The sequence below is a fragment of the Lepisma saccharinum genome, chromosome 18 (genome assembly GCF_977018435.1).
Source record: "Lepisma saccharinum chromosome 18, izLepSacc3.1, whole genome shotgun sequence".
NCBI lineage: Eukaryota > Metazoa > Arthropoda > Insecta > Zygentoma > Lepismatidae > Lepisma > Lepisma saccharinum.
Window position 1 is genome coordinate 71,033,446 of NC_139246.1, and position 22,462 is coordinate 71,055,907.

A 22,462-nucleotide genomic window follows, 5' to 3' on the forward strand; every position below is an offset into this window, starting at 1 on the left:
GTTCGCTTACCAGAAGCGATTGAGGATAAAAAGGCCATCCTGAATATTCAGAACAGTGACGCCAAGTGCTTCATATGGTGTGTGCTTGCAGCGTTACACCCTGTCCACTGGAAAAACCACCCATACCGAGTTAACCACTACATGCAGTACGAGTTGGAGCTGGAAGATGCGATGGCTGGGATTGACTACCCGGTGGAGGTCTCGGACATTCGCAAGTTCGAGGCCCGTACACGCAACCCTCGGTTGGCCATCAACGTTTATGGCCTCACCGACGAAAATGTGGTGTACCCCATCCGGGTGAGCGACGTAGACGATGACGGTGCGCAGGAAATTCATCTTCTGCTCATCAAGGATGAGACCCACCACCATTACACCCTCATCCGTTCCCTCTCTCGGCTTGTTTCGAGCCAGCTGAGCAGTGATAGTCACCACATAGAAGTTCGGTTCACAGCCCGAAAATGGCGCTCGGTGGCGCTCGCAGTGTTACCAACTCCTCACTTGAAAAAATCACCAAGGTTTTTGTTTTTGGGTCTAACCTAACCTCAAGCAAGGAGCTGGCAATACTGCTTGAGGCTTTTCTCGCAGTGTGGCCAACTCCTCACTCGAAAAAATCACCAAGGTTTGTTTTTGGGTCTAACCTAACCTCAAGCAAGGAGCTGGCAATATTGCTTGAGGCTTGTCTTGCAGCGTAGCCAACATCTTATTTGAAAAATCACTATGGTTTTTATTTGGTCTAACCTAACCTAAAGCAAGGAGCTGGCAACGCTGCTTGAGGCTTGCCTTGCAGCGTAGCCAACATCTTATTTGAAAAGTCACCAAGGTTTTTGTTTTTTGGGTCTAATCTAACCTAAAGCAAGGAGCTGGCAACACTGCTTGAGGCTTTACAGTGCATAAAGCAATTTGCCAACCTACTGGTACTTTTGCCATAGCTTTTTACAAAAAAAAAAAAGAGAGAAGAGAGAGAGGGAAGAGTTAAACAACCGATAGTGTTGCTAATATTTACCTACAGCTTTTTTTACATGGCAAGGGCTTAGCCAAATTTATATACTGGCGTAACATACACTGGGCAAGAGAGCCGGCAACAAATATATACTGCCGTAAAAGAGAGAGAGGGATGGATGGATGGTAGCACAGTATGTGTGTGCGTGTGTGTGTGTATAATATGTAGCATTATTAACTAGAGTGTGTTGGCAACTCGCTTATAACTAAAAAAATAGAGATGCCAATGTTGCTGTAAGATAAAGAGAGAGACTAAGCTGGCAACAGTGGTGAGCGAATACGTATTATTTCCAAGTCCCGAGCGCCAATGTATATCATGATTTTTGCAAACCTCTCTCGCGGCAACGATGCGCCACACACACACGTACGTACTTCTCTTTATTTCTGTATTTTCATCTACTGAAGTGACTGAAGGGCAAGCTGAAAATCTGTAGTCAACTCAACCATGTAAAAACTTTGGGTGGGTGACTGCGGGAAGCCATCAATCACAGCCTATCTACAATTTTCATCGACTGTTGGGGGTGACTGACAGGATAAGCTGAAAATCTGTGGTCAACTCAACTGTGTTGTGTGGAAACTTGGGCGGGTAACTATGGGAAACCATCAATCACACAACAGGAAGCTGTCAATCGCCTGGGGTGTGACTGCAGGAAGCTGTCCATCGAGTTGATGGTATCATTACTCGACAAAAATCAAGATTATTTGTTACTGCCGGAAACTGTGCAAATTCTCAGCTTTTGCGACGGCTATGTGATTGACAGCTTCCTGCAGTCGCACCCAGGCTGTGCGATAAACTCAACGATATTTTTTTCCTGGATTGCACTAAAGGGCACACAAGATTCAAATCTACTGGGTGACTACAGGAAGCAATCACTCACACAGCTGTCATAAATTCTGCACGAAACAAGTTCTACTTGTTTCCGGTAGAATACAGCTGGGCGTCAACGATATTTTTTCTAGGAAAGGGCGTTCACGCATAGCTCGAACCAACCTTGAAAGTTTAGCTGCCGGCAGGTATAAGTTTCTATTAGAAACCTCGCGCACATCAGTTGCAGTCGAGTATTGCTACTAGATAGTCGTATAAAAGTGTTTGCTATATCAAGTGGAATATCAAGTGTAATAGAAACCGAATTAGTTTGGTCTGTCAGGTGAGTACCATATCAGCATAAGTTATATACACACAAGTAGCTTGACCAGCTATAAAACTAAAATTTACGCAATTATACTACTGTTTCGTGTGTGTTAAATTGCTAGCAGCTTTTTGTAGGTAAGTTTTGTTTTTTTTTTATTATTTTTTACATGTGTGTGTGTTAATAATAATTGCAAGTGGTGTCAGTGAACAGAAAGTGTTGTCTTCATTAAACAACGAAATTATGCTAAACAAAAAATATGAGCATATATAACATACGCTTAAAAAAAACTATTCTTCATTACGAATAACATAACTGTTAGTTATGATCATGTTAGTTTACTTATAGTGGATAGTATTGACGCGTGTACACTGGGTTGGATTTGATGTTTTAAGTCTATTTTATGTACAGTAAGGTTAATCGGGACTGGACCTACAGTTTCAAAAACCACTTATACGGATATTAAACTTTCAATTACAAAACTATTACAGTACTATTCCAGAGGCTAGTGGAAGTACTGATAGATTTGATGTTTTAAGTCCACTTTATGCACGTAAGGTTAATCGGGACTGGACCTACAGTTTCAAAAACCACTTGTGCGGATATCAAACTTTCAATTACAAAACTATTACAGTACTATTGCAGAGGCTAGTGGAAGTACTGATAGATTTGATGTTTTAAGTCCATTTTATGCACGTAAGGTTAATCGGGACTGGACCTACAGTTTCAAAAACCACTTGTGCGGATATCAAACTTTCAATTACAAAACTATTACAGTACCATTGCAGAGGCTAGTGGAAGTACTGATAGATTTGATGTTTTAAGTCCACTTTATGCACGTAAGGTTAATCGGGACTGGACCTACAGTTTCAAAAACCACTTGTGCGGATATCAAACTTTCAATTACAAAACTATTACAGTACTATTGCAGAGGCTAGTGGAAGTACTGATAGATTTGATGTTTTAAGTTCATTTTATGCACGTAAGGTTAATCGGGACTGGACCTACAGTTTCAAAAACCACTTGTGCGGATATCGAACTTTTGATTACAATGCTACCACTACACCATTGCAAAAACTAATGGAAGTACATAGTTATTCGAATCTAATTTATTTAAAATATTTAGTTTTTTTTTTTATGCAGGCTTATTGATTTTTAAACCTAATGTTAAATAAAATCCGACAATTATATCCAAATATACTTATGGCTACAACGAGCATTCGCAAAAAATGGCTTGAGATTTTTTTTGCTACGTAAACAAAATGGTCGACATGCCAAATATGAACAGGCTATATAGATTTGAGAGATGGATAGGAAGAAATTAATTAAAATTTAATTTCATGATTACAACACGAACTTAATGATTAATTGATTTAGTTTATTTTAACTTCGCATTTTGTGCCTCTTAGCTAATTTGCGAAGATGGGGATGAGTGATGAAATTGATGAAAATGAATATTCACAAACAACCATACCTGACCGGGATTTGAACCCGAGACCCTTGGCGTTGTAGCGCGATGTGCTAACCACTCGGCCACGGGGTCGGGCAAGTACTGGTATATACATAAACCAAAGTTACATGGTTCTAGCCCCCATAGGAGTCGAGAAAATCAATGTCTTGGAAAACGTCTTAAGACAAATATCTTAATCTTTAAGAAAGTCGACTTCCGGTATCTCAAGATGTTACTTCCGGTCTGTCAAGAAAATTTTCTTAAGACAATTATCTTAAGACGTTTTCCAAGACATTGATTTTCTCGGCTCCTAATTGAGCTAGGATGATGATTTTAGGTTTGTTGGATAGGATTTGACGAAAACTATTCGACTAGCAAATAAAATCGATTCCACCCCCTCAAGTTTTGGAAATACAGACAATTTTTTTATTTTTTGAGAAACTTGATTTGCCGGCCTAGTTTTTACTCTAATTCGAAAATTTTAATGATATTTGATAAAAAATTGAAGGTACTCTGCAACCTATTGGAAACATAATGATTAGTGCTTACTGTTTTTGAGTTATTTTAAATTAAAATTTCAAGATATAATTTCTAAGTTGTTTTGTAACTCAAAAACTATAGGTCGTAGAAAACCTATTTTTGTTTTATCTACTATTGCCCGACAAATACTATAAACACAAATAATGTTTATTGTTTGATTTAAAAAATGGAGATCGAAAATAATTTTGTTTTCCAAAAAATAAAAAAATGTGCGTATAGAAAAAAATACGATTGTGTAATTTTTTATGATGTATGTTTGCATGTAAAAATAAGTATACCTGAAAGTTTTAGAATTTCAAAATAGCTATACTAATGGGCAATAAAATCTGAAGAAAATTCGTGTCTAGCAAAAATAAGCTAAATAGAATTACACATGCATACAATATTTATTGTATTTTTTCTATCTACAATCATATTTTTCTTATATATTTTTTTTTATTTTTTTTTATAGAGTTGATTAAAGCATATATTTGAGGAAGGCAACACCACACATATATAAATAAACATACCCCAAAAAAATGCGCTCCATGAAAAGTTGCCCTGTGTGCGAAAAAACTATATCAAGCGAACATTTTGCAAGACATTGTCGCACCTGCGCGCCAGGCAAGCATTTGGCTGCCACCGAATTATGTTCTGGATGCAATAAACACATCACAATTGCGTATGCCAAAAAACATAAGCTTACTTGTTTAAGCAAAAGTACATCTGGGGCTCAACCGTCGACCAGCTCAACCAAGAGGAAGGCAGAAGCAGCCTCCATCAATACACCACTCGCCAAACGCGTCAAGCCTGCGATAAAAGCAGACCAGTCTGCTTTCCAGCGTTCGTTAGAGGACTTTCCTTTTATTTCGGAGGGCTCATGCGACGTGCGTAGCTTTTTGGAGAACGTGCAAGCACAAATTATTTCCGTCCTCGGCGATGCGCTTGCAACGCACTCCACTAAATTCTACGCATCGCTATGTTGCTGGTACAAGAAGCCGTCTGATGAAATTTACAGCTTCTGCCACAACACCAAGGCGAAGACGTTGCATCTGGCGGATGTCGAAAACCTAGAGGTAATCTACAACAAGTTTGTCGAGGAGCTGCTGGCAAAGCAAGAGGAGCATGAAGCTAAGGGTTCGGGGGGTTCGCTGTGCGACGAGCCTCACGAACTGCGCGTCAAACTTTCCAAGTTTATGCCTCTCTCCGCCTCCAGCTATGTTCGCTTACCAGAAGCGATTGAGGATAAAAAGGCCATCCTGAATATTCAGAACAGTGACGCCAAGTGCTTCATATGGTGTGTGCTTGCAGCGTTACACCCTGTCCACTGGAAAAACCACCCATACCGAGTTAACCACTACATGCAGTACGAGTTGGAGCTGGAAGATGCGATGGCTGGGATTGACTACCCGGTGGAGGTCTCGGACATTCGCAAGTTCGAGGCCCGTACACGCAACCCTCGGTTGGCCATCAACGTTTATGGCCTCACCGACGAAAATGTGGTGTACCCCATCCGGGTGAGCGACGTAGACGATGACGGTGCGCAGGAAATTCATCTTCTGCTCATCAAGGATGAGACCCACCACCATTACACCCTCATCCGTTCCCTCTCTCGGCTTGTTTCGAGCCAGCTGAGCAGTGATAGTCACCACATAGAAGTTTGTCCCAGGTGCTTGTCTATATTTCGTAATCGAGAACGGCAGGATTACCAGCGCATCAGAGGTCCCAACATCGCTGCCGAAAAGCTCGCTAACCACAAGCTCTACTGCAATGCCAACGAGCCTGGGGTGGCAGACTTGCCCGAACCTGGCGCCGTAGAGTGTTTTCGCATGCACGGTGCCATGGTGGAGCACCCCGCTATTATCATCGCGGATTTCGAGGCTTTTCTCAAACCCCTGTCCACTTGCGATCCCGATCCAGAAGTTTCTTCCACCACCCCTTACCAACTCCACGAGGCATCCAGTTTCGCATATGTTGTGGTGCGACGAGATCAACACATCGACCCCGAGCCCTATGTGTACCGTGGTCCCGACGCAGCCAAACACTTTCTTGAGAGGATGGTTGTCGAGGCCATCGAGATAGGGAAGGTGCTGTTGACCCCCAAGTCTATGCTCCCACTGTCCCCCGACGATCAACATAGACACGAGGAGGCTACTACCTGTCCTGTGTGCACCTGCGAGTTTAGCATCAACAACCGTAAAGTCCATCACCACGATCACTTTAACGGTAGGTACGTTGGTCCTTGGTGCGACGACTGCAATCGCTTGGCCCGGGACCCGCGCTTCATCCCTGTGTTTTTTCACAATGGCTCGGGGTACGACTTTCACCACCTGATCAAGCATCTTGGATACGACAATGCAAGAATCAATGTCCTGCCACAAAACGAGGAGCGTTATATTAGCGTCAGCAAGTGGGTGCCGATCCCCAACTCAAAAAGCAGGAGCATCGAGCTTCGCTTCCTCGACTCCCTGAGGTTCCTCTCGGCTAGTCTCGATGCCCTTGCAGGGAAGCTGAGCAACGAACAAATGCTCATTACCTCTGCGAATTTTCCAAACTTGGACGCCAGTCTCTTCAGGCGTAAGGGGGTCTACCCCTACGAATACGTCACCGACTCTACCAAGTTTGCGGAGACGTCGCTTCCTCCTCGAGCAAACTTCTATAGCAAGCTGCGAGGCTCGGGCATCTCTGAGGATGACTATAACCATGCTCAGTCCATGTGGCGCGAGCTGGATTGCCAAAATCTCGGGGACTACCACGATGCGTACCTCAGACTTGATGTGACGCTCCTCGCCGACGTGTTCCAGACGTTCCGGGCGACTGCAATGAACATCTACCACCTGGATCCCGCCTACTTCTATAGTCTCCCCGGACTGGCATGGTCAGCCATGTTTCTGGTGACGAAAATTAAGCTGGAGCTTCTTTCGGACGTGGACATGATGCTGTTTGTGGAACGTGCCTAGCGGGGTGGAATGGTCCAGGTGTCGCAACGGCACGCGCGCGCCAACAACCATCACATGGCTACTGGCTACGACTCCACCCAACAATCAAGCTACATCATGTACACGGACGTAAATAACTTGTACGGGCACTCTATGATGCAGCGACTCCCCTTTAGAGGGTTCGAGTGGGCTGATCCTTCTGAATTCGACATCAAAAACTTCGACGATTCGGAACATGGGTTCTTCGCCGAGGTGGACCTTGAGTTCTCCGAGGAGCTGCAGGATTTGTTCTGCGATCTCCCCCCTGCACCCGAGTTCAAGTGTCCACCCGATTCCAACCAGAAGAAGCTCGTCATGGATTTCGAACCCAAGAAGAAATACGTTCTTCACTACCAGAATCTCCGGTGGTTGATGCGGCAAGGGGTCACCGTCCACGCAGTTCACCGCATCCTCAAGTTCGAACATTCTTCATGGTTGCGTCCATATATCGAGCTCAACACTGAACGCCGCACCGCAGCCACGTCCGAGCTTGATAAGGATTTCTTCAAGCTCATGAATAATGCGGTGTTTGGCAAGACCATGGAGAATGTACGGAATCGCGTGGACATAAAATTGGTGACGAGGAAAGAGCGATGTCGTCAGCTTGTTGCAAGTCCATTGTTCAAGTCTCGAACAATCTACAACGAGCAGCTGGCTCTGATTCACATGAAGCAAGGCGTGGTGAAGCTCAACAAGCCCATCTACGTTGGAGCCACTGTTCTGGATCTGAGCAAGCTCCACATGTTCGAGACGTACTACGACACATTACGTCCACACTATGGCCACAACATCTCGCTTCTCTACACGGACACGGACAGCTTGGTGTACCACGTTCGCACAGCCAACGCATACGGGGATATAGCCACAGATCCATCTTTTGTTAACCTCTTTGACACCTCGGGCTATCCCCAGCCGAACCGGTACAGTATCCTGGCTCGCAACAAAAAGGTGCCTGGCAAACTCAAAGACGAGAAGGACGGAGACGTGATTCTCGAGTTTGCAGGTCTTCGCGCCAAGGCCTATACCATCAAAGCCGAGGGCAGCGTTACCAAGAAGGCCAAGGGTGTCGGCAGACAGGTGGTTCGGGAGCATCTCACATTCGAGGACTTCGTGGATTGCCTCAAGACCGGGTCGTCGGTTCTAAGAGCAGAACAGCGCATCCAGAGCGTCGACCATGTGTTGACCACCAACAAAGTGAGGAAGATTGCCCTGGATCCCAACGACGACAAGAGGTGCGTTCTCCAATGTGGAATCCACACACTGCCGTGGGGGCACTATCGCTTAGCAGAAAGCAAAACCTGCAACATGTGCCCATCTTCAACAGAAGATTCATAAAAAACAAAACAAACAAAAAAAAAAAAACAAAAAAAAAAAAAAAAAAAAACACTGACAGTCATTACAAAAAACTTTGACCGTATTTTAAATAACCAGCATAATATGAATCTCTTTGGTTTCCGAAAACAAAGCAACATGGAGACTGTACACCACACGACGACAGATCATGAATTTCTACCTTCCATGTTAACTAAACTCAGCGGTCTACTGATTGTTCACCTTAACAGCATTTGGACGAAATTGGATGACGATGTGGGCAAGATGTTTTACGTCTTCAACAACAATTTACATTTTTACAAAATTCCGATCGATGGAAAACTTCAAATCACCGTGAATCCGGAAAACGTAGGCGAAATCAAAATATCTACCGGCAAGAACATTTTTCGAATCAAGCACGACAAGATGCTTTCTAACATTACGTACGATGTTTCCGCAGGAGATTACCTGTACGTCGAACTCCTCGGAGATTACGACAAACTTGATCCTCTATTCGTAGAATTGCGAATCGTCTATCCTATTATAAATAACCATTAACCAAAATGCCTAACGATATTTTCGGCAACACTAAGCGTGTAGACCATGCAGAAGAGATTCTTATGTTGGATGTCCGAATTAAAAAGTTGAGGGGCGATTTGATCGCTTTGCAGGAGACCTTAAACAAAAGTTTAGAGTCGGAGATCGCTACGCTCCAAACGCAATGTCTCGACCCTATTTTGAAAATCGATTCCGAACTGAAAACGCTCATAAAAAATTATGTGGACGTACCTTCTTACGACAACGTTCAAAATATACAGTTGAGCGTGGATAAGCTTCAAAATGATTTGGCCAAATTACAGCAATTTCAATCGAAAAATGAAGATTTGGAAAAATTGAAACTCGAAATCGAAGAACGAACTTTCGCAATAAAAAAATTTTTTCTGAACTTCAAACCGTTGTAAAGGATATTGATGTAGAACGTTTGCATGTTGTTGTTTCCAAATTACAAGAAGAATTCGCCGGCACATTGGAAGAAATTAAATCCAAGTTGCAGACTTTGGAAGATACCATGACGAACCTACCATCGTCGGACGAACTGCAGGTCATCGGCAAAAGCGTCGCGAACATAAAAATTCAATTGGAGGCTTACCAAGATTTCGAACACATTCAAACCACCATCGCTACGCTTCAGGCGTCTCTGGAGTTGATCAACGAAGAAATTAAAAATATTCATGCTGAAGCTAGTGCGTTGACGAGCATTCAAGACACGTTAAGCACGGTCCAGCAGAAGATGGAATATTTAGAAAATTTGAACGTCGAATCGAACCTTGCTCATTTTCATCACGCGCTGGACAACATACAGGCCGACTTGGAATCGTTACGGACGAGCGTACCTTCGAGCGAAGATTTGGAAAAATTGAAAACGGCCGTGACGGCACTATCCGAATCGAGCGACATCAAAAGTTCGTTGAGCGATCTCGAGAGTAGGGTGGCCAATCTCCCCACCTCCAAAGAATTGCACGCTTTGAAAAGGAACATATCACGTATGCTGAAACGACTGGAAACGGAAACGGCGAACGTGGAACAGATTCGAGACGAACTTGCTTCGCTGGTGTCGACGTTGCCCACTTCGCAGAGCGTCGCCGACCTTCACACGCAGTTTACCGAGATGCGAAGCATCGTGAACGATCTTGCCGAGAAAAATTCGAAATTGAATCAAGTCGAGAACCTTCAGAGTATTGTCGTCAACATCAGAGATCAAGTTGGAGTGCTGGAATCCACGCAGGAATCGACGCTGGCCTCTTTCGGTGGCAAGCTGCAAGAGCTCAACGAAAACTACAAGCAGTTGAAAGTGGAAGTGAAAATCAAACCGTCATTTTCTACAGTAACGAATACCATAGCCGAACATTTGTTGCCCTTACAAAATACACTGGGACAGCTTCACAGCAACCTCGTTAGCGTCGATACTAAATTCGCCAAACTGCATTCTCTGCAAGCCATCGAAATCAACAGCGTACCCAATCAACAGAGAATCTCCACGTTCGTCGAAGGTAACAAACTGTACATGTTGCATCCTTATCATCCGTACTACAAGTTTCTCCTCGATGGCACGATTCAGATAAACGAATTTTCGTACTGGTCTCACGGCAGAAAAGCTAGCGTTCCTACCATGACCCTGATATCGAATCGCGGTGTCCAGAAAGCAGGAAACATTCCTCTGGCACGTTGGAACGAAACGCGCAACATATATGAAATACACGAAGACGAAGATCTTACCCTTTTTGACGTGAGTGCCGGCGATAAGCTGATCATTCAAAACACGAGCGAGGTGCCACCTTCTTTGAATCCCATCACGCTGGTGCTTCTCTTCAAACGTAATCTCTAAAAATGTCTAGGCAAGCCATCGTCGAAGAATTGCATAAACCTGCACGCCGCAACTACGAACGTTTGGCGGTGGTGACCAAGGGAATCGACGACCTCTGGCAAAGTGACCTCGTGGAGATGAGCAGCGGCAATTTGAAAAACATACATAAATTAAACAAGAGCAACAAGTATCTCCTCACCGTCATAGACACGTTTTCGAAATTCGCATGGGCTCTACCTTTGAAGGCCAAAACGGGAACGTGCGTCACGGAAGCATTCAAAACAATTTTTTGCGAAAGCGGCAGACGGCCACGGTTTTTGCAAACAGACAACGGTAAAGAATTTTACAACACCGTATTCCAAAAGTTTATTCAAAAACATGGCATTCGACATTATTCGACCTTCAGCCACATCAAAGCCAGCATCGTGGAAAGATTTAATCGAACCTTGAAAACACACATGTGGAAACGATTCACGCTTCGAGGAAATTACAAATGGGTCGACATACTGCCGGAACTCGTCGACACTTATAATGATACAGTACACAGAACCATAGGCATGAAGCCAGCTGACGTTACGAAATCCGACGAGCAGCGTTTAATTTCTACAGTTTACTGTCCAAAGTACACTCCCGCGACTACCAAGAAGTCAAAATTCAAAATTGGAGACCAGGTGAGGATCAGCAAATTCAAACGCACCTTCGAGAAGGGGTTCACAAAAAATTGGAGCACGGAACTTTTTACGGTGGTTCGAGTTCTACCCGGAAACCGACACACGTATATAATAAAAGATAGTAGCGACGAGATTTTGAAAGGAAGATTTTACGAAGAGGAACTCTCTAAAACAAAACATCCCGACACGTACCTTATCGAAAAAGTTTTGCGTAGAAAAGGTAACAAACTATTGGTGAAATGGCTGGGACTTCCGGAAAAGAGTTGGATCGACGCGAACGAAGTGATTCTATGAGTGCGTGGAATGTCGTGAAACGTCTACCTGATTCGGAAAGTCAAACGAAAAAAAAGAACGGCGAGTTGCTTCCCGACAGCATCCGCTGTCTGATCGTAGGTCCTTCAGGGTGCGGGAAAACGACACTGCTTGTGGACAATTTTCTCCTCGCACCGAATTGGTTAGATTGGAAGAACAGGCACCTCTACGTGTTCTCGAAAAGTCTCGGACAAGCGAAATACCAGCAACTGATGAAACTGTACGATGGTCTGGACATTGCAACGTTCGCCTCGGAAATAAAACCACTTGACGATTGTCGTGAAAATTCAGTTGTTGTGTTCGACGACGCCATCCTGGAAAATCAAAATGAAATTCGCAACTTTTTCACGCAAGGTCGTCACAAAGGAATGGATTGCTTTTACCTAGCTCAAACGTTTTCCAAAATTCCAAAACAGTTAGTACGCGACAATGCTAATTTCATATGTTTGTTTCGTCAAGATCACACCAACCTCAAGCACGCGTACGATGACTACGTAGGCGGAGACATGAACTACAATCAATTTTCGGAACGCTGCTGCTCCCACTGTTGGAACAGTGACGATTTCGGATTCGCAACGATCGACATGACGAGGAAACCCAACGATGGAAAATACAGAAACAAAATCAACGACTTTCTAAACGTTGCAACGTTGTGAGAAACGACGTGTATAAATAACGTTATGGCGAAACGAAAAATCGAAGACGAAAATCTCAAGTTGCGAAACTACCTCGCAAAACGCTTCAAAGGTTGGAAATCCGAGAATCGCGGATTCTACGAAGAGAAGAAACGTCAAGATCAACCTGTGATCGACGCCATCAGCGATCTAGGTAAAGAAATTAAAGGCGTCACAGAACAAAATAAAAATTTGATCAACGAACTCGTACCACTTACAGCTAAAAATTACACCGTACCCACGCCTATTTCGAGCATTCCTTCGACACCATTCGAACTGAAGGACGTACCGCCACAACGTCGAGCCATAGGTAGCACGTCGTCGTCTTCGGATAAGATCGAGTTGGGACCTTTGGCACGAGACTACCTGAGCACGGGCAAGTTCGACAAGGATGAAGTGTTCGGATTGTATCCCACCATGGAAAACAACGAAGGCGGCGGTGTGGTATGGAAGATTGGGAAATCGAAGGTGACCTTCGAAGGCAACGACATTAAAGTCAATTTAGGCGATAAGAATAGCTGGAACAGGTATCCGGGTACGGTGGGACTGTGGGAACTTGTTGCCAAAAAGCAGCCGAAGGATTACACCGACGAAGATTACCAGAGTTACAAGGAAATTTTGATCATGACGGATGCCTTGTACCAAAACAACGACGCTACGCAGAATAGGGTGAAATCGAGCAGCGGCGAAAAATACAGGAATCTCATCAAGCCGATATGGAACCAGGTGAAAACAGGCAGCGGCGTCAAACTCTACAACACGTTACCCAAAGAATTCGTTTGGGTGGACGACGTGCGCAAGCTCATAGACAGGTTGTTGGTTATTGCAGGAGAGGAGAATGCAGGCAATCGTAATTTCTACAACGAGAAGGTTGGCATCGTGGACATGATCAGCACAAAACTTTCCAACTTCATCGTGAACGACGATAAGGGCATAGGGTACCTCATTAAAATCATCAACACGCTGCCTCCGAGATTCTGGAACGTGGCCGAAGGAAAGGGTCTCGTGAACGACATCATCAACAAGTTACCTTTCGAGATGCATTTACCTGGCTACCAGTACTGCGGACCAGGTACCAAACTCGAGAAAAGATTGGAGAGAGGAGACAAGGGTGTGAATCCGTTGGACGTCGCATGCAAAGATCACGACATCGCTTACAACACCACTCGCTCCGATCTGGATGCACGTCACGAAGCAGACAGAAAGTTAGAGCACGCAGCTTTCGAAAGATTCGTTAGCAGAGACGCTTCGCTGGGAGAAAGAGTTGCAGCACTGGGCACCACCATCGCCATGAACACGAAACAAAAACTTGGATGGGGTGTGTAGAAATAAAAGAATTTCTCGAACCGTGAAAAAAATTTCTTCGGTATATAAATAACACTACGTAAAAAAAAAAAAACTCCAGTTGTGTTTGCCATTTATAAAATGAGTAAACAATCACTAGACGCCCAAGCATTAAAACAAATGCTAATTTCATCAGTCGAATATGTAAAAATTCAGGAATTAGAAGTGGACAAACCTTACACGATAACTTCCGGTTCAATTGTTTCTACCCAGTATGGCCCCAAGGCGTGTCTGTTGCTCAACGCACAATACAGTCTATTTTTACCAGATCGATACGCTAACATGTTATCCGACGAGAAGCTAGCTATTTTAATCGAGAACAAAACTCAAATCGTGTACAAGGGTACAAAGGAACTTCTTGGTAAGAAAACAAAGCACGTAATAGAATTTGTGTAACGGCTCTGTGTGGAGTATATCCTTGAAAAAAAATACACGGAAAAAAAATCTCAGAACATTTATATATAAATAACATACCGAAAAAAAATTACACAAAACAAAAAAAATCTCAGAACATATATATAAATAACATACCGCGAAAATAACATATAGAGCATCATCATGAAGCCCAAAGGTGTCGTGTACCAGATACCATACTCCAATCTGAAAAATCTAGGTGCCCTCGATGGGTTACTCACCAAGAAACAACGCGAGAAGAAACGTTCTTGCTTGACGAAAGGACACGGAATGAAATTACTTCTCAGCACACCTCAATTGAGACGTTTGCAGCGTTCGCGAAAACAGCAAAAGATCGGAGGTTTCATATTCAGCATCCCAGCCATCCTGGCAGCATTAGGGGCCGTTGGAAGTTTGGCCGGCGGTAGCGCCGCCATCGCAAAAACCGTCATCGACTCGAAGAAGAACAAGGCAGAATTGGAAGAACAGAAACGTCACAACCTGGCTATGGAGAAGAAGGGGAAAGGTATAACCAAAAAACAAAAAAGCAACCTCGATGCTTTGAAGAAATATAAAAAAAAGAAGAAGCCCTGTCCAACTTCGATATTGAATCTCTGATCGAACTGTTGGGAATAAAAAACTTCAGGGGTGTTTTCATGTCCGATTCTCTACCCTCTGCTGTGAAGAAAAAAGAGTATGGCGTGGTCAACCTGGACAGTTACAAAAATCCTGGTACACATTGGATATGCTACCTCAAAATTGACGATAACAATGCATTTGTTTTCGATTCGTTCGGTGGCACACCACCTGCCAGGTTGGTGAAGTATCTCAGTGTTGCCAACCTCTACTACAATGACAAACGCATCCAGGGTTTCACCGATGTTAACTGCGGCCACCTATGCCTTTCCGTTCTCGCATACATGTCTAAAATAAATAACCCCTCGGTGGAACATTTTCAGAAAGCATTGTGGAACCTAAAACACGATGGGCGTGTTCCATCTCACGAGCGAATCTTCAATCTTGAAACTCACGCTGCACGACGACATCGTCTATCCTAAATCCGTAGCTCTGCATGCATTCTACAGCATGTACCTCATACCTAACGTCACGCAGCACAACAACAAAATTAGCGTCGGAAGCGAACACATCGTCGTCACGCCAGGCCAATACAATCTTTCCACTTTGCAAGCTCAATTACCCAAAGGCACATACCTTTCTCAAAATTCGGTCACGCACAGAGTGGAAATCCTATCGGCAACGGAAACCATAAACCTGGGTACCATGGGAGAACTTTTAGGTTTCGAGAACAACACCAAACTCGAAGCTGGCATCAAACACACAGCAACCAACATTCCTAAATTTCTAGCCATAGAAACTCTAAACGTTCACTGCAACGTGGCGGAAGGCATGATCACGAAATCCTCGAACGGATTGTTAGGAAGTCACAAACAGACGGGAATCATAGCCACTTTCAAACCAAGTTCCGAGTTCATGGAACCGATCATCTACACACCCTCTTCGCCGATCTATTTTCCAGTATGCCGCAACCGCATAGACGACATAGAGTTGGTGGTGACGAACGAGAAAGGAGACGTGGTGGATTTCGCAGGTGCAACGACCACTGCCATCGTGGAGATCAACGTATAATAAATAACACACATAGTAAAAATGGAGCAAATCGAAAGTTACGAATTGCAATCTTTTCCTCCCAACCGTCGCACGTTCGCCAATTTGAACGAAGCGAACAGGGAGATCGAATACGACGTGGACGTAGGCGACGGGTTCGTTCATCCTCACAGAGCGGACCTCTACCTTCAATTCGACGTGGTGAAGAAGGAAAGCGGAGACGCGTTTCCGCCCAATGCAAATTTGATACTTGTGGACAACTTCGTGCCTCACCTGTTCTCGCAGGTGGAGGTGAGGAAACACAACACCGTCATAGACAGAATCGATTATCCAGGCATCACGTCGACGGCAGTGGGAACTTTGAAATTATCCAAAACGGACGCAGCATACTACCAGGCGGGAGGATTCGAAGCAGGGACCAAAATATCGACGACAAGTCACACGGCGCTCTTTCCCATGCGTCTGCTGCCGGGATTCTTCTCGGACTACAAGGAGATCATGTGGAAGGGAGGACTGAGGGTCACGTTTCGAAGAGCAGCCAACGACAACAACGCACTGATGCGATACACCAACTTGAACGCCGACGGCACGCCGATAGCCAACACATTACCCGAAGCAGCCAAGTGCGTCATCCGGAGCATGGAATTGAGAATGCCGATCGTAGAATACGAAACAAACTACGCCCTCAAGTACAAAGCAGAGATCTTGAAGAGTCCGCAGGTGTCGATTCACTTTCACGGTTACCAGTGTGTGCAGAAGATAGCGTCGGGAAGTCACATGGAATTCGACGTGACGACACAGTTCAACAACATACAGTTCGACATGCCAGATTTCGTCGTAGTGCTTTTTCAGACCGGGCGCGATAACAACCAGGAAAAAGATTCCAGCAAGTTCGACAACTGCAAGATCAAGAATGTTTATCTGAAAAATGGACGCAACGAAGTTTTCCCGCGCGAGAATTACAACCTCGACATGACCAAAGACGATTACCTCAAACTTTACGAAGCTTACACGGCTTACAAGCGCGTGACCGAGGGAAGCATGGACATGTACTACACGCCCAGCGAATTCAAAACCCGCAGACCCATGTTCGTCATCAACACATCTAAGAGAAAGCAGGTGGTGGTCAACGATCGAACCAACATCAAGATTGTCTGCGAGTTCAACAGTCCGTTGCCCGAGGATACCGTATGCAGTGTCATCCTGGTCGCCGAGAAGTCCTTCGCCTACGACCTGAAGAACGAGAGGGTCACAGAGCAGTTTTAACAAGTTTTTAACCTCTTTTCTCGCACAATAAGAAATTTCTGTACTAGCACAATCAGTTTCAATAGCACAATACGAAAATTTCACTAGTTCAAAATCAGTTACAATATTAATTTCATCAGTTATGAATTACAATATCATCAGTTTTTGCACTATAGCACAAGACAATCAGAATTTTTGCACAAAAATTTTGTTGTTGTTGTTTTTACATGAGAAAATTAACAATAAAATTCTTTTTTATCGTTTCAGATGCTGTCGAACATCAAAAAAAACACATACACATACACACACACTAAAAAATAAGCATGCAACTTTATTTGTAACACACACATACATTCTCCATCTTCATCAAAAAATATTATAATAAACATAATTATTATTATCTATATCTCACAAAACTCTATATCCAAAAATATTACAACATCATAATAACACTAGAGTCGTTAGTACACGTTGCATGCATTACGGAGGTCCTCTGTAGGGTTTCATGGAAGTTTGGGGGAAAAAAAAAACACGTGAAACTCTACAGAGGTGTGGTTATCTAGAGCCGCAGCCATTAGAACCTTTTTGGGTTGGGCACCATGCACCCTGGCGGGGTTAGGGGCCAGGCATCCTAAAAACAACAATTATTATTTGTTTGTTTGCGCCACAATACTGAAATAAAAAAAAGTACGTACGTGTGTGTGTGGCGCATCGTTGCCGCGAGAGAGGTTTGCAAAAATCATGATATACATTGGCGCTCGGGACTTGGAAATAATACGTATTCGCTCACCACTGTTGCCAGCTTAGTCTCTCTCTTTATCTTACAGCAACATTGGCATCTCTATTTTTTTAGTTATAAGCGAGTTGCCAACACACTCTAGTTAATAATGCTACATATTATACACACACACACGCACACACATACTGTGCTACCATCCATCCATCCCTCTCTCTCTTTTACGGCAGTATATATTTGTTGCCGGCTCTCTTGCCCAGTGTATGTTACGCCAGTATATAAATTTGGCTAAGCCCTTGCCATGTAAAAAAAGCTGTAGGTAAATATTAGCAACACTATCGGTTGTTTAACTCTTCCCTCTCTCTCTTCTCTCTTTTTTTTTTGTAAAAAGCTATGGCAAAAGTACCAGTAGGTTGGCAAATTGCTTTATGCACTGTAAAGCCTCAAGCAGTGTTGCCAGCTCCTTGCTTTAGGTTAGATTAGACCCAAAAAACAAAAACCTTGGTGACTTTTCAAATAAGATGTTGGCTACGCTGCAAGGCAAGCCTCAAGCAGCGTTGCCAGCTCCTTGCTTTAGGTTAGGTTAGACCAAATAAAAACCATAGTGATTTTTCAAATAAGATGTTGGCTACGCTGCAAGACAAGCCTCAAGCAATATTGCCAGCTCCTTGCTTGAGGTTAGGTTAGACCCAAAAACAAACCTTGGTGATTTTTTCGAGTGAGGAGTTGGCCACACTGCGAGAAAAGCCTCAAGCAGTGTTGCCAGCTCCTTGCTTGAGGTTAGGTTAGACCCAAAAACAAAAACCTTGGTGATTTTTTCAAGTGAGGAGTTGGTAACACTGCGAGCGTCACCGAGCGCCATTTTCGGGCTGTGAACCGGGGACACTACACTACTAACGCTAATTTGTAGGCAAATTGAAACTGCTTGATTCTAGGTGCTGCGCGTGAACACATTCTTTTTACATGTTGTGAAATGGATAAACTTTTATCTAAGTGTATATGAGATATTTTAGAGATTCACATGGTTTTATATTGAAATTTCCTATTTTTATGTTGTCAATTAGCGTATTGTTATTATTTTCACTTGATAGTATTAATACTTGCGTCTTAGACTCGTTCACTTTCAACATGTTAGATTGATACCACTCAAGAACTTCGGGCATATTTTCCTCAATATTTGCAATTACTTTTTCTAATTTGCTTGACGCGCAGTACAGGAGACAATCATCTGCGTACAAATATAATTCAAACCCAAATTCCCTGCCTGCGATGTCATTCACAAACATGTTAAACAGTTTAGGACCTAGAATAGATCCCTCTGGTACACCGAAAGATACATTTAAACAGTTTGAAATCGAGTTGCCTACTTTTGTGTCGATACCCCTATTCCATAAATAACTTTCGATCGAGTTGCATGCAAGGGCAGAGAAATTAAATTGCTGATGTAATTTCTGTATTAATAAATTTGGTTGAACACTGTCGAATGCTTTACTGATGTCTAGAGAAATAATGCCAACGTATTGCTTTCCTTTACGATCTAATATATTTCTCCAATTATGTATCAGTTCATGCACGAGTAATTCTGTCGAGCGATTTTTTCTAAAAGCAAATTGTCTATCTGTCAGTAGATTGTTAGAATGTAAGTATTGTTCTAATTGCTTGTCTATTACATTTTCAAGAATTCTGCTTAATGAGGAAGTTATTGATATGGGGCGATAATTATTTACTTGCGTCGGGGACCCCCCTTTAAATATAGATGTGACCCTTGCGTGTTTCCAAGTGTTAGGAAAGATTCCGCTTTTTAAGGATGAATTAATTATATCTGTGAGAGGTTCGACAATCCACGGGGCGAGTAGATATATTATGCGATTACTTATTTCATTGAAATCTGGATCTTTTCTGAGGTTACGTTTTTGAAAAATTTTCATAACGTCATCACTTGAGACGGGCTTAAAACTGAAGCTGGTTTCTTGATATTTAGCGTCGTTTTCATTTTGTTGGTTACTTTCATTTTTCTTCGTCCTTAAATCGTTAGTGAATGTGCTGGATGTTGACGAACCGACGTTAGCAAAGTGGTCATTGAGGACGTTCGACACCCTCGCATCTTCCGTAATTTTTTCATTGTTATGTTCATTAGATGCGATGGATTGGTTTTTGCTATCATTTCCAGTTAAGAACCTGAAAATCTTGAATTTGTTATTGCCTGAATATTTATCGGAATAGATCTGCGTAAGGATATAATTTCTTTTTGCATCTTTAACTGTTTTTGTAACGTAGTTCCTTATGGACTTATATTGTTCCCACGTGTAATTATTATTATTTGGACTACGTGCGCGATTAAACATCCGGTTCTTGAGTGATATCAATCTAAGAAGGCAGCCAGTGATCCAGGGACGCTTGTTGCCCCTAACACGAAACGTTTTTATTGGCGCGTAGACATCCAGAGCTTCGGTTATTAATGACTGCAAATATGTCACCTTATCGTTTATATCCGGCATCATTGTTGTTTTGTGAAAGGGTAGATAAGAACAATGATCCACGAACTGTTGGACAAGGAAATTTTTAAAAGAACGCTCAGTTACGAGTATTCTTGGAGATCTTTGTGGCCTTAGGTTAATTGAGGTATATATCAAAAAATGATCGCTGAAATCATGCACTACTACGGCGGATTTATCATGCAATTCTTTCTTGTTGGTAAAAATGTGTTCTATAAGACTCTCACTCGTGTCGGTGACGCGTGTCGGCAGGCGAACGAGCTGCTTGTACCCCGCTGATTCCATCGTATCGGAAAATGCATTGTCCGCTGCAGTTGGTTTCATGACGTCATGATTTGTATCCCCAACGAGAACCGAAGCGTGGCAAGCCGGAAATGACTGCAAAATATTTTCTAGTTTTTCATTAAAAGTGACGGGGGCCTTGGGATGTCTATATACTCATCCTAGAATTAAAGGTTTGTCGTTCTGTTTGAGTTTTAAAGATACCCACAATCCTTCAATATCTACATCTGACACAGAATATATAAGTTCCGATATTACAACTGTTTTTAAGTAAACAATAATACCTCCCCCTTGCTTGGGATAGCCTCGATCAAGTCTGTACATTTTGAACCCTTCAATTTCAAGATGTCTGTGTGGAATGGAATCATCGAGCCAAGTCTCGGTGATTGCAACGCATGTGAAGTTTATTATATGTGAAGCTGCGATTTCATGTATTTTGTTCTTTATGCGGTTAATATTGATGTGGTCCACCGTGATATTTTCTGGGTTTGCGGGGAAAGCAATGTCTTCTACGTGCGGATACAAGTTTGCAAGGAATCTCCGGTTTGCCACGCTCAGCCTGTGTAACGTCACGGGGGGTGGTGGCTCATTGCCAGGCGGGAAGGGAGGAAAACTATTTACAGCCCCGGCATTGTGGTCTCGACCTTGGCCTCGGGGGGAAGGGAGAGAGTGGCCATTCTTACAAATATCGGGGAACATCTTTCAGGGGTGTCCAACAAGCTATCTGGCACTGACACTGCACATTGACCTTTTGCCTTCCTACATTTGAAACAACGAAACTCATTATTAATAAAATGACTGAAAAAAAATATAATATATGTGAGACAAAATCAAATTATTTAAAGAAGAAATGTAAAACTAAAAAATATAAGATTCAGAAGCACATGATTGAAGTGAGTGAATGATTACGGTGGTTAATATTTGCAATGAGTGCCAACCGAGGGCAGAGTTTATCATTTTCCATAATTGTTTAGGTCATCCAGGCTGTCTATTTTAACTGTGGCGTTTTTGTGAAGTGCCAGGATGTTGCCATCGGAAGTCCACACGCGTTGAAAAGTTCCACTATTTCTTACCTGGTGAAACAGCTTCAGGTTTTGCCGGGTGAGGTTTTCCGTGATGGAAACGTGGGGGCGGAATCCTTCAGGATCTTCTTCTTCTGAAGCACCAACCGACGAGTCCTGTAGGAAACGAAACGCACGATCAGCGCCCTGCTCCTCCCGTCGCGCCGCTTCGCTCCCAGGCGGTGGCATCTCTGGATCTGGGATGCATCGACGGGAACCTGCACCTTGCCCCGGAGGATGTCCAGCACCTTCTCCTCGCAGTTCTCCCCTTCAGATTCACCCACGCCATGTATCACGAGGTTCAGTCTTCTGTCATATTGTTCGATCGAGTTCATATGCAACTGTAGTGTACTCACCGTCGACCTAAGAGCCTTGATTTCGGCATCGTATTTCTCCGTTGTTTTACAAACGGCTTCCTCCACCGCCTCGGCTATCATTTGAGTCAAGGAACTCTTGATTAGCGACTGAACCTTGTCGCTAACAAAGGCCAGGGCTATCCTCTCGTCCAGATCCCCCAGTTGAGAGTTCAGTTCTTTGGCAACAACCCTTTCCATCGTGCTCTCGATTCTGCTCCATTCACCTTTTGTGATGCCCATGTTGCCAGAAAAATAATACTGCACAAACACTTAAACACTCAAACACCGATGGCTGCTCCTGCAAAGATTTGCATGCACAAAAAAATCACGTTCACTGCAGCACAACGTTCACTCCCTTCAGAAAATCACTTCACCACATTTTGTTCACCCCTGCACGCGGAGATAAGGAAAAACACGTCCGTCCGCTACGAGAGACATACAACTCCCTCGGAGCAAGGAATATAGCCTCGGAGCTCTTGGGTGTCACTGAGGTGTAGTGTTTGCGACGTGTTTCA